The sequence below is a fragment of the Tyto alba genome, unplaced genomic scaffold (genome assembly GCF_018691265.1).
Source record: "Tyto alba isolate M040663 unplaced genomic scaffold, T.alba_DEE_v4.0 Super-Scaffold_23, whole genome shotgun sequence".
NCBI lineage: Eukaryota > Metazoa > Chordata > Aves > Strigiformes > Tytonidae > Tyto > Tyto alba.
The window spans coordinates 21,803,674-21,819,163 of NW_024881297.1; the positions used below are offsets into that span (position 1 = coordinate 21,803,674).

General features: G+C 42.1%; 1 protein-coding gene across 26 annotated transcripts in view; it reads left to right on the plus strand.

The window, feature by feature from the left end:
• ADGRL3 (adhesion G protein-coupled receptor L3) overlaps positions 1–15,490 on the plus strand; it is a 520,467-nt gene that overhangs the window by 160,206 nt on the left and 344,771 nt on the right. The window contains exon 1 of one of the 26 annotated variants that reach the window (XM_032997627.2): positions 9,472–9,490. The exons of the other annotated variants lie outside the window; for them this stretch is intronic. The gene's annotated coding sequence lies outside the window, so the exon portion shown is untranslated. Of the gene's footprint in view, positions 1–9,471; positions 9,491–15,490 lie in introns of those variants that run through there. 26 annotated transcript variants of the gene reach the window in all.

Here is a 15,490-nt window from a genome sequence, read left to right on the forward strand (position 1 = left end):
GTTCATTATCACAGTCTCTGATTTGCTCTTAAGTTCTTTCCTTCAGAGAAGCACCTATTTAACAACCCTCTTGTGTCAAGGGCCTTGGGAAGATCACTGCAATGTTTATGGGCTGTGTGGGCTGGCAGTCAGGAGGAGAAGAGTGTGTATGTGAGTGCTGTTGCTCGGTGTGTTGCTGACCATCCCCTCTGCCTGTTCAAGCGAGCTACTGTGGGAGATGACATGTTATTTCCCACCTCCATGCTAACAGAGAGCATCGCCCTGTGGGGCAGTGGGATGGCAGCTTTTGCTCACCTGCTGTATCTGCCTCCTCACAGGTGGCTGGGATTTGCGTTCTGGGGGGAATAAGCATGGCCTTTTGCACAGACAAAAAAGAAAAGTGTTCGTGTGCTTGACCTGCATTGCAGTGGTGCCTGGCACTTCGCTTTTTCGGCTAATGCTTTGATGTGTATTTTCAGAGTGGTTGTGACACTGTGAATGAGGGACAGTGACTGACCTGAATTTTGATGGAAGAAAACCAGGCAGGCAGTGTCATCAAGTGCCAGAAGAAATAGATGATAGACTGGCAAATGATATTTTATCTTGAGAACGTCACAGCTCTTGTTTCACTGAACTGCTAGCCTGGTTTCCTGTTGTTTTCATGCTCCACTCTAAATAATCTTCCAAGGAGGGGGGCAGTAATTTCTGTTGGAGAAAGTGCCAAGATACATTGGTACCTATATAAGAATAGACACTTCACCTTTTTTTTTTTTCTTATTATTCTTATTTTATTTTATTTTTCAGTTCCTACCCCTCTGACTTAATGAAGGCTGTTTCTACAGAGGCAGCCTTTTTATTACAGTCTTCTGCAGCCATACTTGGACTGGATAAAAGTTTATAACCCTTTAACAGCGGTTGGGTGAAGATACTGGATAGGTACTGTGCTGAAGAACAGCCTCTGTGTATAGAATCATAGAATCATTTAGGTTGGAAAAGACCTTTAAGATCGAGTCCAACCATAAACCCAACGCTGCCAAGTCCACCACTAAATCATGTCCCTAAGTGCCCTGTCTACACATCTTTTAAATACCTCCAAGGATGTTGACTCAACCACTTCCCTGGGCAGCCTGTTCCAATGCTTGGTAACCCTTTCTGTGAAGAAATTTTTACTAATATACAATCTAAACCTCCCCTGGTGCAACTTGAGGCTGTTTCCTATCACTCATTACTTGGGAAGAGACTGACACTCACCTCACTACAACCTCCTTTCAGGTAGTTGTAGAGAGCAATAAAGTGACTTGGTTTTGGCTGGGATAGAGTTAATTTCCTTCCCAGTATCTGGTATAATGCTGTGTTTTGGATTTAATGTGAGAATAATGTTGATAACGCACTGATGTTTTAGTTGTTGCTAAGTAGGGCTTATCTTAAGTTAAGGATTTTTCAGTTTCCCATGCTCTGCCAGTGAGGAGGTGCACAAGAAGCTGGGAGAGAGGGTGGCCAGGACAGCTGACCCAGACTACCCAAAGGGATATTCTGTACCATAGAATGTCATGTTCAGTATATAAACTGGGGGGAGTTGGCTGGGGCCAGATTGCTGATTGGGCATCAATCAGCAGGTGGTGAGCAACTGCATTGTGCATCACTTATTTTTTCTGGGGTTTTATTTATCTATTTTTTATTTATATTAATTTTAGTTATTATTATTACTTGTTGTTATTATTGTTGTTATATTCTATTTAGTTATTAAACTGTTCTTATCTCAACATATGAGTTTTACTTTTTTTCCTATTCTCCTCCCCATCCCACTAGAAGTGGGGGGAGGAGTGAGTGAGTGGCTGTGTGGTGCTTAATTGCCAGCTGGAGTTAAACCATGACATAAGGTCTCCCCTGAGTCTCCTTTTCTCCAGACTAAACCCTTGTTCCCTCAGCTGCTCCCCATAGGACTTGTTCTCTAGACCCTTCACCAGCTTTGTTGTTAATCTTTGGACATGCTCCAGAACCTCAATGTCTTTCTTGTAGTAAGGGGCCCAAAACTGAACACAGTATTCGAGGTGCCACCTCACCAGTGCTGAGTACAGGGGGATGATCGCTTCCCTAGTCTTGCTGGCCACACTATTTCTGAAGCAAGGCCAGGATGCTGTTGGCCACCTTGGCCACATGGGCACACTGCTGGCTCATATTCAGCTGACTGTTGACCCCCAGGTCCTTTTCCACCAGGCAGCTTTCCAGCCACTCCTCTCCAAGCCTGTAGTATTGCATGGGGTTGTGACTCAAGTGCAGGACCTGGGACTTAACCTTGTTAAACCTCATACAATTGGCCTCAGCCCATCGATCCAGCCTGTCCAGATCGTAGGCATGTTGGTAGCCAACCTTAGGAAAATGCTCCCAGCTTCCTCCCCTTTTGTCAACTTTACTCCATCACCAGTTTTCTGAGATTTCTCTGCTGTGAGTAGTGTTGCAAGGTTCCTTCTAGAACATGCCTTCCCAGGGAAAAGGAATAATTAACTACTTCTTCCTCCCTTGTCTCTGACTGAATGTCTGTGATTTCACTATTGCAATCCATCCAGTGTTCAGGTGAAGGTGATGCCAGGGCAGCTTCCCCACAGCTTCACATCGGTTGTAATTGGATGAAACTGCCTTCATTCTGTATCTCTGATGCTCCTCCAAACAGTGTGACAAGTTTTGGGCTTTATGCCTATCTGTGAACTGAATTCTCACTTGAACTTCCATCTTCAGCTTGTGAGACTGCGGATTCATGTGGCTGATGGCTACCCCTCCACAGGAAGTATTGCTTACAGGATGCAAACTCCAAAAGCAGATTTACTGTTGAAAGAGATTTGCTAAATTATTGAGTCTTCCAATTTTGTTTTCTGATTTCCAAGAACTACATGGGCATTTAATGCTCTCCCTAGTCCACAGGAAATGAACTCCAGGTTGAATCAAAGGACATCTCATGTGAGCTCTGTCTCTGTGAAACACTTATGGAAAGTGAATAGCTTCTGCAGTGTTTTTTTTTTTTTTTTTCTTTGTTTGTGTTTTTTTTTTTTTTTTTTTTATTTATTATAACACACACATCCAAGTCCCTGTTTCAAAAAAAAGGGAGTGTTTTTATTGTCCTTGTTCAAGCGTTCCAAACTTCTGCTTTCTCTGAATGCAAAGAAACAAACTTCTTTTTGGTGTAGCAGCACTTTTTTGCTTGCATAGCTGTGCATCCTTGTGATATCCAGCCTGGTCCAGTGCTGTACATGGGTGTGCAAACCTGTACAGAGCCTGCCTGGCTATAGAGAGGGCTTCCGTTCATCTCATTTTCTGCTGCTGTGTCGCCTTTTAGTTGTGTTGTGCCTTTGCAGGTTTTGCTTAATGTTTGGTATTTCAGGCCAAGAACCATGCCTTTTAATCGGGCTGCAAATCACTTCCTACTTTTTGAGAACTGTGTAACAGTTATTTGTTGTCAACCTCTCAAAGCTGCAAAGAAAGTTAAAATAAATTCTTACCAGCACAAAGGGTGACCACCTTTTGATAATAAACTTGCAGGCAGTTAACATTGTAACTACAATGGCTCCAGACATCTGTCCTCTCCCTTTTGCCAGCTCTCCATATGGCATGGAGTTTGTAGGCAGAAAGTGAAAAGGAAATCCCCCATGAAATGTGTTGCTGTGTTTCAGGGGACCATTCCCTACCCAGTCACGGCCATGTTCCAACCCTGAAATTGGCCCCCATACAAGCAGAATAAGGTGGTGCTTCTTCATAACTAAAGCTCTGCAGGGTTTCGGAGCCCAGAAGATACCTACTGTCACACCAGCGTCCAATGCTCTGCGAAAGATAAAACTGCAGATGAGCACAGCTTTTGTCGTAGGGAAGATTTTGCTGCTCGTGGAGGGAGGGTGCATTTTGGAGGATAGTTAGGATCTTCTGGGTATGAAGATAGAGGGCAGTAGGGATATTTATCAATTAATTTTCCTTGTAGTTTTAGGACCTTAGACAGCCAGATAGTCCGAAGACTGATATGGAATACTCTATACCTCGAACCCACTGCATCTTCAGGAATAAAAACAGTTTTGAAAGTTGGTTTTGCTTTAAATTCCCATATTCTTGGAACACAGAAGGAAGGAAGTTAAAAAAAAAAATCTAGAACTAGCCAGGAAAGAATATTGGTAGTTGATAGGATGGACAGGGAGGGAGAAGAGAAAAATAAATAACTAAACAAATAAAAGCTTGCTTATTTGTTTATTTTTAGTTATTAACATAGAAGAGAAGTTGTCTCTGTGCTCTTGGTTGGATAACTTTTCGCAGAAGTTTCTCAGGGGGTAATGACAAAAGCTAGTAAAAATATGTTTGCACCCATGTTATCCATTCACTGTTGCAACAAATGTGAGAGGAGGAGTTCTATATGTGATTCTCCTCTCATTTCCGTAGATCCTGAGCAGCAAAGAGATTGTCAGTCTGATAAATGGTTCCAGGATAACCTGGTCACAAGGATTTTGTGAGCTCTTGAGGATTAGGGGCTGGGATGTAAACATCTGCTGCTTTTGAGAATTGGCTTCATCACCCTCTTGTGGCAGCGAGTTCCCTGATTTACATGGGACGGGGAATTTCTGCAAGATGTTTAAATTTACTGCTTTTTAACGCTGCTGTATGACCCTTGATCTCAGCTCAGGGAATATCAGTGCCCAGGCTACCTGAATCTCTTTGCACATTGTGACTCAGCCCCTTCACTGTTGCTTTGGAAATGGTGTCTAATTCTAAATGATAATGCTTCCATTGTATGTAGGATATATGGATGCAGAATGTCTCTACTTGGTCCTACTTTGAAGAGCCTGAATTTTTTTTTTTTTTTTTCCTGCACTACTGGGATAAGGAGACTATATTTGTGTTGAGTTTTTTAAAACTAAGGAAGCTTCTCACTAGCATTCAAAGTGTTCCCCCTTTTGAGATTCTAAAACTGCTTGTTAAACTAGTGCCACCTAGTAAATAAAAGGGTGGTGGAGATTAGTAGGCAGCTCTGTGTTTGTAGTCCTAAACAATGTGTTGGGTTTACATTGACTTTTACAATATGAAAAGAAGGCTTTTACCTGTTAAGGAAATTAAAATACTGGGATGTGAGGTGGAGGAGAAGCAAGAGATAGGGACAAGGAAAGGGAAACAAATGACTGCTGGCTGTGTTGTAACTGCACATTCTGATCCAAACTTTCTGTGTGTCCAAATGTCTGGAGTTCTTTCATATGTCTTTGAATAAGTCAGCAGTGTTATAAGTTGAAATACAGAAGATTACTTTATTCAGCTGGGAGGGGGGAGTATTTGAATCATGAGACTTTGAGCACAGCTCGTTATTGCAGAGAGGGGATAAAATAAATTGGGGGAGCCATTAACAACGATTAAAATTTATCATAGTGGTACCATAATTGGTACCTCAGCTGAGCGAGAAGTGAAGTACTCCAAGCCAGTTGTATTAAATGTTCATTTCTGAGAGGCTGACAAAGATTTATGGCTTCTTTTCTGTAAGTCCCATTTAGTCTTTGTAGCACTACATCTTTTACGGATGCACATAAGAAACAGGTACTGTTAATGGCTGGACCATTTCTCTGAAGGGTATGTTTAAAATCTGATTATTTTGGAGGAGAGGGGGGAAACGCTGTAGCCTTGGGCTATGTTTTGCAAAGGCTGCATTGTTTTTAGAGTAATTCTGTAGGTGTTGGTTGACTTCTTAAATACAGCCTGACCTCTTCACCTGGTGAAGGACAGCAGACATATTCTCACCGACCTTTTTGGCCCGCTGGGGCACTTTGGGGGTCCCAGGTGGCTTAGAGGCATTCAATCTCAGATAATGAGTCTTCTGCAAACCATTTTTCCTACCTGCCTGGCCTGAAAGCCGTGTTAGCAATTTAATGGCCTCTTAGTACACCTACTATGTTCTGGATTGGGGTCTGAAAGCAGCACTGGGGCCCTATGTGTCTTCTGCTGGGTGGCTGGGAGCCTTGGCCCTGGTTTCCACCGAAGGGCACCAGTGAGTGTGACTGTTTTGTGCTGTGGGCCAGCAGCTCACTGCGGGGTCTGATGTGGGTGGTAGGGGGGAGGCGAATTGCTTCTTGGGGGCCATCAAAGTGTGAGGGCTTGGGGTCAGGGGTTGTCACGGTGCCATGATGCCTAGGGAGGAGGCTGTGGGGCTGGCCCTGCACCACCTGTGGGTGGTGGGCCCCAAAGAGCAGGTCTGGGTGCCCTGAGGTGCTGCTGCCCCCAGGGGCTCTACCCTGTCCCCCACGGCGGGACGGAGCAGGGTCAGGGGTGGTGGCCACAGTGACCAGTCAGGGCTTCTCCTGAGATGCCTCTTGGTAGGTGCGTGGGGCTTGTGCAGCCCCTTCCTACCCTTGACACTCCTGCCAAAACCCCCAAATCTGCGACTTGTTAATGAAAAACCCCTTTGGAGGCCTCTGACAGCGCTGAAGGCATGCTCCCCAGCACCCTCTGGGGATGCCTTAAGCAGTAGGAAGGCACTAGTAACCAATGTAGCCCTTCATGTTCCAGGCCTTTTTAAAAAATATTTTTTTTAAATAGGAGTAAAAATTATTAAAATTTTGCATGAAAAATTTTATATGTATGTATAATATATATGTATGCAACTTGCATGTGTTTTTCAGAAGTACACTTTATCTGTCAGTGCTTGCTGCCACTGTGGTCTCTGAACTTGTAATCTTCCTAAACATCTCCTGACCTTTGTAGCTGTCTATCTGGTATTTATTGTTTTACTGATATGTTTATCCCCCAGCTGTTTTCTAATCCTGCCCCGGTTTTACCCTGAGACCAGGGGAGCAGCAGGGAGGGAGGGGAAGGTAAGTGTGTCCCTAGAAGCCTTTCACCTGGCTGGGAAGGAAGATGGGGCTATATGAGTCTCCAGTGGTTGACAGGTTTTTCTATCTCTGGATGCATGTTAGAATAAGCCCATGCATTAATTTTACCTGGTTTTGTACCCACATAGTGATGTGCTTTGTCTGCACTCCTATGTGCTCAGCAGGATCACTTTTCAGTCAGGCAGAGCGTGTCACAAACCCATCCAAGTAGCCTTGCTGAGTTGCCTGAGGTTGTCATAACTTAATGTTCAGCCTGATAAATCCACAGCAGAATCATTTATAAAACAATTTTTGTTCTTAACATAAAGTATTTTGACAAAAGTATAATGCAGAACATGCTACCAAGGGTTCTTGTAATTATCTAAATGTGACTTCAGGTTTTTTAGGAAGTGTTAATTAGGCATTTCAGTTTCTGGTTTTCCATTTTGTAAAGTGATGTTTCAGAAGGTAAAGAAAACAGTGTGGAAATTTATCTTTACAGATTCAGGAGATTCACATTGCTGCTCATTTGGTTAGTGGCTTACCAGTATTGGCCCTGAACAGTATTGAGTTAGTTTTCTCACTGTTGCTATATCATAGTTTTGCTTTACACCACGGAGATACAAGTTGCATGTTTTCAGTTTGCAGTGATTTCCATGCAGGCTGCCTTTGGAATTGTTAGTCTCACAGACGCAATTACTGGCTTTGTGAAGATGATCTTTCTCTTGCCTGGTTATCCCTGCAATTGTTCCTGTCCCGCCTCTGATAACCAGGCTGTGGTATTCCTGAGTATTCCTATTTGTCCTTTTGCTTAACATGGGAAAACCTTTCCACATGCTGTTTGGTTAAAAAAGGCAGAGGAACATGTTTTAAGGGCTGGGGTTTGCTGCATTTAACAGGAACTTTGCCAATTTAAATTACAGTGATATGAGATTTAGAGATGCTGAATGGCTATGAGGAAGGCTTAGTCTTGAAGTGTGGACTGTAAATATTCCCTGAAACCATATTTGTGACAATGGCTTCATTAGGGTGAACCAGTCTGATGCTTTCACTTAAACTGGATAAAATCCCGCTGCTGACTGGAAGATTAGTATTCAAAAATGAATCAAAGGTGCTGGCTGTTTCTTCAAGAAAAGGTAGTGTAATGATGCGGAGAGGAGGGCACAAAGAGGTCCTGTGTATCAAAAGTACTATGCCCACTAATGCAGGATTCAACCCTTTCTCCCCCCCCCCCCTTCTCCCCCCCCTTTCTCCCCCCCCCTAGCTTTAATCCCAGTTATTCCTGACGTGAGCTTTTCAGATCTGCAGTGTTTGCTTGGACAATGCTGCCATGCACGGTAGCGAAGACTCGTGGTGCTACCGCTCCAGTACCAGTCGTTTGTAGATGAGAATAGCAAGGCCCAGATTAGGTCAGAGAAAGATCAGTAAAAGAACACTTTAGTCTTGCACCTTGCTTCTTTGAAAGCTAAACATTAGTGAATGTTTCAAGGCAGGTAGGACACTAAAATACATAGGGAGCGCTGGAATGCAAGAGAGTCTTGAAGAGGAAGGTGCTTGAACTGATTGTGTGGCACTTGAGGATGGCAATGCTGGCACGTGCTTTGCGCTCTCACTTCTTTTCCCTACTCCCCAACTTTTTGCCTGAGTAGTGCTGAAGCTGGTAGGGATGGACAAAAGAGCACACTGCATTCGCCATTATTGCTGGTACTGGTGAGCTTGCCACCGGGGAGCAGACGCACTGTTTGACTAGCTGTACTGGTTTAATTGTAGCTAACTTCTAATTAATTACTCAATAAGGAGAATATAATTCTAGGGAGATCTGTGCTCTCAACTACTCTCCACCTGTTAGCTTTCAGTGATGTGCTGGTCTGTGTTTCTGCCCCCAGTCTTGTTTTTACCTACAGTAATGAAAGGCTTGGATTCATGGCAGCATTTCTGAGATTAAAGGCAGTGGGTTTGGGACTGGATATTTAAGATGTGAAGGGCTGAAGTACAAGCTGAAGTATATTTGCTAGCAGGAAAAACTGTGCTTGCAAATGTATGTGGATTTGGCATAGGAGGAGGATGGGGGGAGAAAGGAATTGCCTTTTTGCGGGGGGAAGCATAACATAAATGATGGGGAATCGGGGATGTGGAGGGCCTTCCAGCACCGGCCTTCATTTGCAAAAGAATGGTGATTCCTCCTGGTTCTCCTCTCAGCCCATAGTAGGCTGCCCAGTGGTCTAACTGTTTTATGCAACAGTGATCTGAGTCATCATATTGCACACATCTTCTCCATTGAGTAGAGAGAAGATTAAGTTACTGGCAATTTTGAGGTGAGGAAAAAAAATCCAGGAAGGACTATTTTCTCCAGCAAACTGACTTCTTTTAATCAAAATCTTCTATCAGCCAGAATGTTTCAACACAACTGAAGCATTTTCTGTTAAAAGCACCTTAATTTCTTAAAATGAAATGCCGTGAAGTGAAGCAGTACCGGAAAAATTAATTTCTAACTGGGTAATAGGAAAAACTAATTTCAAAAATACTGAAATTGATAATTTGATTATTTTCAGGAATACAAAATTCAGAAAAAAACAAACCAGAAAAATGTCATTTGGAACAGCAATGCTGGAGTAGCAGGAAATCTGTATCTTCTGTTGTTCTGGAGAAGAGTTTGCATAATCCTTATTCTCAAGGAAGAGATGAAGGTAATCCCTCCAGGATATCCCTGATACATGCAGGTTGGCTGAGAAGTTCCTGCCATCTCTGTCATGTGAGCCAAAGGCCTCTGGTGCCTCAGTGAAATTCAGCTCTGCCACTGAGTAACCCGGGATGTTTTTCTTGCCTCCTTTCTCTTCAGGTGATGTGGCTTGTAAAGACTTCAGTCTTGTAAAAGCACCTAGTTTTCTTGTGTTTGAGTGGACCTCGTTTGTCTCAAAATGGGAGGGTTTTTAAAAAGAAGGGCAGTTATAAAAGGGAAGGAAATTCCTAGAAGTTTCCTAACCTGGTTGCCATGAAAAGGCGTTTCGTTGCTTGCTGCCAGTATGTGACTGTGGAACTCAACAAGGCTCCTCATGGGTGAAGGAAGACTCAACCTCTGATATTAGCGGACCCTCTTTGCCAAGCACTGCTGTCTCCCTCTAGCTGTGACTGAAGCTGTGAGAAGGTGCTTGTTTGGGTTTCCTCCTTCCCCATCCTTCACTCTGTTGATCTGAGCCCCACATCAGTGGTTTTAATTCCTAATGTAGGAGGAAAAAATGATGCATAAATTCATTGATAAAGTTCTGATACCAAGGTGTGTCCCACTTGGGCTCTCCCTACTCTCTCACCCTAAAGCTATCTACAGCCTGAAATCTACTGGCATGTAATGCTTTGGCTTTATACGTGCAGATTTCTAAAGTGTTTGGTGCTGAAATGTTACTGGTGATTGCATCTAATTTACAAGTGCTATTTCTGTTTTATTCCATAATGAGGCAGCCCTGGCTGGGATCTTGGTCTGCAGGCTTGTGTATGATATGCTGCTGAATTATACTGGCTGTGTTTGCACTGAATATATACTTTGGGTAAAGGCAGTGTTAAACTGTGTGGTCAGAAGGGACGCTGATGCCAGGAAGCAACCTACCCCTTCTTGCCCTCAGAAGACACGCTCAAATCTTCCCTCCCTATTTCTGTTACAGTCCAGGCAAAGCCTGAATGGAAAAATGTTACTTTGAAGAAAAACAATTTTGAGTATTGCTCTTTTTGTTGATGGTCAGTTTGGATCAACAGAAGGTCTTGACCTTCCTCTTAGCTGAAGTACAGTTTTCTTTCAATTCAGACATTGCCTCTTTGGGGTCTCTTTGCTTTGGAAGTGAAACATATAAATGTAAGGTAAGCAGTAGATGAAAGAATCTTAATGTTGGATTTTTAGCCATCAGTTGGCTCTGTTACATCTGATAGATTTCCCATCACAGGCGATCTGTGTTCTTGCTTGCTCAGACCCACACTGGTGCCAAGTGCTAAACAATGACACTATCTATCTTTCTGCACAATTTGCCAATTTTGGTTACTTTTGAAGCCCAGTGTTCCTGCTTTACCCCTGTGAATCTCCCTTACAGGGGGAACAAAATGAACAAAGGAGTGATTGCTTTAGCAAAATGTTTAGGGCTGCTTTCTCTTTGTCGTTTATCCCCTTGTTTTATAAACTAGAGTGCTTACTCGTCTTACAGTAAAATAAGTCAAAGTAAAGATGTAGTAAAAAGTCGTCGTTTGTTGTTTACTGTGAATGGCTTTTCAGATAATCAAATGAAATACTCTATTGCAGTTCCACTTCCAGCTATGACCTTAAAAAACAAAGGTTTTACTTGCTTCTTGCTAGGCTTGGGGTGATGTTTTCAAAGGCCCTCTCTTGGTTGTGCTTCTTCCTACAGAAAACAGTGGGATTTTGCCAGTGACCTCAGATGAGCTACCATTAGAGCAGTGCTTTTGAAACCCTCTCCTGCAGAGGGTGAGAAATGTGGTCTTCATTTCACAAGGAATATTTTAGGAGATACCAAAACACTCCTCCCTCCTCACCCCAAATTAATCTTGCATTTCAAACAGATACGTTTTGGTATTTATAGAGTCTCTTGCAAAATATCACAAGAGACAGGCCCATACATCAGATTGATAATCTTGCTTTATAGTTGCCAGAGGTGCTTAATTCCTTCTTTGGGACTGAATGTGATTTCTACAATTAAATGATCCTCCTCGACTACTGGGATATCTCACCTTTTATAGGTGGAAGCACTGCATTAAGAGTAAAATCAAAAGTGGTCTTTCATACTTTATATGCATCACCACAAATAAAGCTGTTACTGCAGATTTTACAACTATTATACTTAGGGAATATGGAAATGAGATTGTTTCCTGTTTCCTTAGAAATAATGGAAACTGAGAAATGAAGTTCATTGCAGCCTCAGTGGTACAGCCATCCCATTTCAATCTGACTGTGTTTGATGGTATTTGATTTTGCCAGATGCCTGTGACTGAGTTACGTGTTTACACCGTTTTCTTGATTATTTTAAGGTCAATGCATATTTAAAAATATAAAATGTTATAGAAGTTAATTCCTTCAGTTTGGCAAGCCACAAATGAGAGCACTGTTGAATACAGTTGTTCTAGTCCTGTAATAATTTATCTAAATGACTAATTTCAATCCCTTCATTTCAGGAGTCGTCAAGTAGGAAAGTAGGAGTAAATTTACTTGGGGAAAAAGGCATGAGAAGGTTTCATGGTTTGGTTTGGGGTTCCTCCCCTCCCCCCCCCCCCCCATCCCGTTTTCCTTACATGATACTCCATAATTTTCTGGAACTTTAGATAACCTTCTGTGGTAAAAATTACCTTCAGTTTTCCTGTGGATCTTTCAGTGACTGTTACTATGTAATAGGATATTAAGAAATGTGTTTAATTTGAGGCTTACCGAGGCAGGCACATTTTAGATTGGCAAATTTCAAAATGTGTGTATTTTTTCTTTTGGCTGGTTGCTATGAGGCATGAAAACAGGGCAAGTGTCTCACATTCCTTACTCAGCTGCCCAAGACAATTCTCTTAAAAAGCATGTATGTCCTGATTGTCCTCACAATTAATTTCTGTAAGAAGGCACTCAAGGAATTAATTAATTTTAGCTTTTCACCCACCCACATGTTTTATTGTTTAGAAACTTTATAGTACGCTGTAAAAAGCACACGTGCTTACTGGAGTAAGATTTTTTTTTTTTTTGAAAAACCTGCTTTTCTTTTGCAGAAAGCAAGTATTTTGTCTCTAAAAATACCTTTTGCAAGAATTCAGGGTCCAGTCCCTTTGAAAAAGAACTGGTCACCATGTGGATCTTTGCGATGCCAGGTCACGATGCAAGAGCGGAGGCTTCAGCTGGGAGCTCCTGGTGAAATTCCAGCCGGGTTTAAATGCTCTGTTTAGTTAAGACCCCTCTTGTAGCTTCAGCTGGAAATATCTGGCCTTTGTTTTACTTCAAAAGCGAAAAGGGAAGTTTGTGATCTGTATTATATAAATATTTTATCCATCCAGAGTTTCTAGTATCCTTTGTACCAAGAAAAGCGTTGACTTTCAGCAGTAGCACAGTGGCCCCTTTGGACTGCAAATTGCTGTTGCATATAGCTGTATGATGCTCCTCATTAGGAAGGAGACCAAAGATGTTGCATTTTTTCAGCTTGCGTGTGAAGGGGAACTGATGGCACGGGGTGGCACCCGAGTGAGTACCTTCACACACAGCTGAGCCCTCATGTTTTCTCCAGACAGGCATTTAGCAGCATTTTATACAATATGGGCTGTAGCCTTGTCCTACAGCGTTGTGAAGCCAGTAAGAGGGATGCCAAGGATATTACCTCATTTCTATTAGGTTCGATGGGAGCTTTGCTACCCAGTTTGCTAATTGAGTTTCAGTGCTGAAGTAGTAGCCTGGAAAGAGACTGGGTTCCCTGCTAACCTAAAAGACCTCCAAAGTACTCCTTCAGAGAGGGACAAAGCTAAGGCAACTGTCAATTACTAGGAGGGAGTGGGGGGGCATGCCAAAATATTTTCATCAGAGATTGGGCTGGGTTCAGTTGCTCTCACTGGTAGAGCTGCTTTTGCAGGGGTTAAGGAAATCTTGAGTATTTACCACTTGTTATCAAAGTCAGATGGAAACAGTCCACTTTTTGGCTGAAGCTTGGTTTCAGAGTTGCAAGGGCACACATGGAAATCACCAGCCACTATCTCTTTACACCTCTGTTCTCTGCAGAAGAGTGTTTTCCTCCCATTCTTTGCTGATTGGATAATATGAGGGAGGAAAGGGGGAGGAGGAGGAAAGCTGTGTTTTTCTGTGGGAACGCCCAGAACCTTTCATAACTAGGCTTTGGGTTAGATGTTGACCTCTGTTAGCAGAATATAAATAATAACAAAAGTATCTGTGCAGAAAATGAGTGCAATAATTATATCGCTCTCCCCCCCCCCCCCCCAAAGATCAAAGAGGCTGGACTCTTGATTAATGTGCAACAGAAGTCATTAATGTGGTAAAATGTGAGAAAACAGGCTCTTTGTTATTACTACACAAACATTTGCTGTAGGGAGCTGTAAATACTTTTTGTTCTGTTATTTGGCCTATTACTTTTTCTATTATTCTTGTGTATGTAGCACATTGGAAAATACCACACCTAGGAATTTAGATGCAACATTTATTCTTCTGCATGCTTGTCTCTTTTTTTTTTTTTTTTTTTAATGATGCAGAATGATGCTTTTGTGTTACTGTCTTGCTTTCCCAGTCAGTCTGTGGACTGGCTTGGCCTCACTTGCCTGCTGTTTCTATACTACATCAAGTGCTGTTTATTTTTCTCTTAGCAACCCACTGGGCTACTTTATTGTCTCTAGGTTAATGAAGAAGGTTTTTATTTTTTTTTTTTTTTCATTGTAGGTATGAATGCTTAAGGTTCATTGCTTATGTTGAAAAATGAGACAAAGTTTCTCACCTACCAATACTCATTTTTGAGAGTGCCCCCAATGAACAAATTCTAGCTAAGATTTCTCAAACACAGCAAGGTCACGAGTTTTTCACAGATTTAACTTCTACACAGACTCTTTCTTAATTTGCAGCATTTGGTTGAATAATGTAACCCTCCTAGTATTTTCCAAGCCACTTACACTTAACTAATCACACTTATCTTCAGCATAAACCTCATTGATTTTATTTCTCATTGAAAACATCAGTAGTAGCAAATACAATCCTATTGGCTCACAGTCTATTAGAAATAAAATTATATTAAATGTCTTGTGGGGTGTGAAGAGGTTAAGTCAAGGAGAGTCATCTGAGAAAGTCATCCTGGTATAAAACATAAATCTGGTTTATATTTAAACTACATGTCACCCACCAGCCAAAAATAGCAATGATCATTAAAACCCAATTTGCTGCTAAACATTAATAGACATTTATTACATCATAACAGTTCTGGAAGACAATTAAGCTTAACTTTTTCCTGGATAACTTTCTTGTAAGAATGTGTTATTCACCTGGATTTTGCCATTAATCTTATTTGTCAGTGATTTTTGTTTCATTTGATAGTGTGCATGTGCGCATAGAGTTGTGTGTATAGGTGATCTCTTGTTACTCTAATTCTTTACAGAGCAGTGCATTTTAAATGGGAAAAGCAACTGACCTTGCTTATACTGCCTGTTAATTTACTACTCAGCACAAAAAGTGAACGAAATTACACTTTCTTAGTGCAAAACAAATAATATCTGTTACCATCCACTTGAGAAAGGGATAGCAAGCAAGAGCAGAATAAAAAGGTGCTGGAGACACATTTTACGGATAGGAATAGATTACAGCTTTGCTGCTGTTTTCACTTCAATTGCTCAGTCAAGTGGTACTCTTTCCCTTTTTTATTACCGCATATAGTTACACATGCGAGTAGTGACTGGAGCTGGAGTAAGTCAGAGGCTGAAGGAATCCGATGTTGTCAAAAGTACTGCTTCCTATGACAAATGCAGTTGTAACCCTGGTATTTTGGTCCACTTGTTGCTGTCTGTCAGATCCCTGCTGCTGTGGGCCCTGTGAAACCAGCCGTCATAGAGGCCAGGCTTTCTGCTTCAGCTCAGCCGTGCTCAGTTCTCTGTAGGTGTTGATGTCTTTAACTCTGCTGTTTAACCTTCATATCCAAAGAGCTGGGTGGCCAACTGGGCTGTGAAAAGCAGTGTGC